This window comes from Phycodurus eques, chromosome 4, assembly GCF_024500275.1.
Source record: "Phycodurus eques isolate BA_2022a chromosome 4, UOR_Pequ_1.1, whole genome shotgun sequence".
NCBI classification, from domain to species: domain Eukaryota; kingdom Metazoa; phylum Chordata; class Actinopteri; order Syngnathiformes; family Syngnathidae; genus Phycodurus; species Phycodurus eques.
Window position 1 is genome coordinate 14,577,360 of NC_084528.1, and position 3,251 is coordinate 14,580,610.

At 40.3% G+C, this 3,251-nt stretch overlaps 1 protein-coding gene across 2 annotated transcripts in view; it reads right to left on the minus strand.

Moving 5' to 3' along the window:
• Nucleotides 1-1,711, minus strand: part of LOC133401308 (pleckstrin homology-like domain family B member 3) — a 34,060-nt gene extending 32,349 nt beyond the window's left edge. The window contains exon 1 of one of the 2 annotated variants that reach the window (XM_061674139.1): nucleotides 1,329-1,711. The gene's annotated coding sequence lies outside the window, so the exon portion shown is untranslated. The remainder of the gene's footprint in view (nucleotides 1-1,328) is intronic. The other variant, XM_061674140.1, reaches the window with a different exon arrangement.
• Between the last annotated feature and the right edge of the window lie 1,540 nt (nucleotides 1,712-3,251).

The window sequence follows — 3,251 nt, forward strand, 5'->3', positions numbered from 1 at the left end:
TATCCTGACAGGACGCACGAAATCGACTAAATTCCTGAAATTGAACAGGTCATGCACGATGCTAAATTGTACAGCTTTTTGGCCTACGTCGTCTAATGTGGGAGGAATATGGTGTTAAGTTTAATGATCATTTCAAGGTTTAGCGAAACGAAAACGTAAATAAGAGCCCCCAGTTGCACCGATTGCCATGAAATTGTGTGCTAAATTTTGAAGCGTTTTGGCCCTCTGCATCTAATGTGGGAGGAGCATGTCATCAAAGTTTGTTGACCATTTCAAGGATTAGCGCATACTTAATTTCACCGATTAAAACTAATTTGGGTGGAGATGCCTCACAGTTCTGAGGATCAGGGTTCAAATCCCGGCCCCTCCTGTGTGGAGTTTCCATGTTCTCCCCGTGCCTGTGTGGGTTTTCTGTGGGTACTCTGGTTTCCTCCCACATCCCAAAGACATGTGTGGTAGGTTGATTGAAGACTCTAAATTGCCCATAGGTGTGAATGTGAGTGCAAATGGTTGTTTGTTTCTACGTGCCCTGTGATTGGCTGGCGACCGGTTCAGGTTGTACACCGCCTCTCACCTGAAGATAGCTGGTATAGGGTCCAGCGCACCCACGACCCTAGTGAGGAGAAGAAGTACAGAAAATGGATGGATGGATGTTTATCATAATCATGACTGATTTCCAGGGATCGTACATTTTGGGAATTTGTCATAAAAGGTGCCTGATCATCACTTGCAGCTTTTACTCCTGTTAATTAGAACCACCAGCATCACTAAACATTAACACTAGATTATATTCGACTTTGAAAGTACCAAGGTACCAGTACCTCCTTGGTTCCACCCCTGTGGCTTTTTGCAACATTGTGATGCAATAAAGAAAGACAATATCAAAGAGCCATTAATGACCAGCCGTGGGCCATGAGTGGATGAAAGGATCAGACATAGATTTGGCAAGTCACAGACAATGAATTCAGGCAGAGCAACCCAGACAGAAAACTAGACTAATTTAACGTGAACTTTCATTTGCACCCAGTCCGTTTACCCAGTGTGATGATGGAATAGAGGAGATATCATTGCACAGTTTAAGCAGAGGGGGTTTGTCAACTAGAGTTATTAGACATTCATTACAACCTAGAAAACCATAACATCAATTTATTCACCGTCCACCTTTTACTAAAAAAAAAAAAAAAAAAAAAAAAAAAAAAAAGCCAACCTCCTCACCTTCAGCTCAACAACAATTGCTGTACGTTACAAATCTCTTAACCGCTGTTAACCGCACATTATCTCGAGATTATTTTATATATTAGCCATTTTTAAAATACAGGTAAACCTACCTTCAATTTGTTTCACTCAGCTGTGGAGACTCATGTGGCAGAAAAGTTGCTCCAACCTCCGAAAGACGTTTTTTTTTTTTTTTTCTTTAAACCGCTTTCACTTTCAAAACCCCGCTTGGATTCGTCATCTCTCGAAAAGCCGACAACTGGCAATTTTTCTCTCTGTCATGGGTTGATTCAAACTCTCCCGGGAAAAGAAGCAGAGGCACGTCGTTTACGGGTTGCTCGCTTTCTCGCTTCGCCGTCAACAGGTGAGCTTCTGGCCCCAGGAAAGCACACGACAGAGACGGCGGAGGAGGTGGGGGGAGGCGGAGGCGGAGTAGCGAGGGGGCGCAGCGCAGCGAGAGGCCGACCAACCGAAAAAGGCAGAGCAGTTCCGAGTAAACATGGCGGCAGTTAACTACTGGCCGCATTCAAATACCCTGTAGTGAAATGAGATTTTCTATTCTGGGAGGTGACACACCAATGTCACTGGGACTGCCTGCCCTGTCACTATGACGTGAAACAATTTTTAATAGATTTATAATTATGGTTTGTATTAGTTTATGAAGAGCCTGTCAGACGAATAACAGTTGTCTTAAAAGTATTTGCTAGCCAATACCTATACTGTATGTGGTATGCAGGGCTTGACATTAACACCTGCTAATCTGCCAAATGCTGGTGAATTTCAGCAGTGGCGGGTAGCACTGGGACTCCCACTAGCCACTTTAGCGGGTTGTATTTCGATTGGGAAAAATTAAGCAATTGGCCGGGGGAAAGTTTGAGCAGCCCCCCCTCTCCCTCCGTGACACTTTTCGGTTTAAAAATTTCAACAGTTAACTAAATGTATACGATTAAACACAACATAATCAAGTAAGTAAAGTTTCTCACAAGAGTGCAAATTATAAATGTATTTTATTTTTGTTTATTTCGTAACTAAATCTCAGCCAGCCAGTGTGTTGAGCTAACTGGCTAAAATTAGCCCCCCCAAAAATGCACTAGTTTTTGGCTCCAGAAACAAATTTACAACATTTTTTTCCACAAAATATAAGTCGAAAGTGATGGATTGCTGTCAAAGAAAAACAATTAAATGCATTTTGTTGGCTATCCCAGCTAAATTTATTGCCTACTAGCAGTTGTAAAGCATTGTTTTTTTTTCGCCCTCATGCATCATAAAAATAAGTAATTTTTTTAAAATTCAAAATGAGTGTACTTTTTTCGGCTATTTATTAGGCTATGTTGGCTAAATATAAATCCTAACTATCCTATTTTCTATCCTAGCTGTCTAAAATTATCCCAACTGAAGAAAACAAAGCAACAAAATAGATTAGTTTTTGGGGGGGGGGAGAATTATTTTAAACACATTTTGTGGGCGAAACTTACTTCTTAGCGTACCGACTTGCAGCTAGCTGCTTTGCATTGGCTAGCTTCCAATAATTAATTGGGACAATAGAAACAATATTACTCGTTACTGTTAGCTAGTACAGTATCTACATTTTCCATGCATCATAACAAAAGAACTTAATTAAGATACCAATGTCTGTTTTTTTTCAGACTTTAGCTTGGAATTATAACTAAAAAATACTTTATCCATTAGCAGTTTTGGCTAAACTTGCTGCCTAGCATAGTGAGTTGCAGCTAGAAACCTAGCCGCCTACGACTACTTGGGGCCACAGCAACAAAATGCCATTATACTTGAGTAATATTGTTGGTTTTTTTTAATGCAACAAAAAAACAAGGGGATTTAAGTTACCATAGTCATTTAACACAACAAAAACTTGAAATTTACTCCACTGTAGATTGGAGATGGTTTCTTATTAGGGGGAAGCGTTTATTCTCTTCAGGACGTATGTACAGACTAAAAACATGAAAGACGTAGTATCAAACATCGTAATTCCCTATTGCTATTGCCTATTGTTTCTTATTAGAGGGAAACCTTTATTC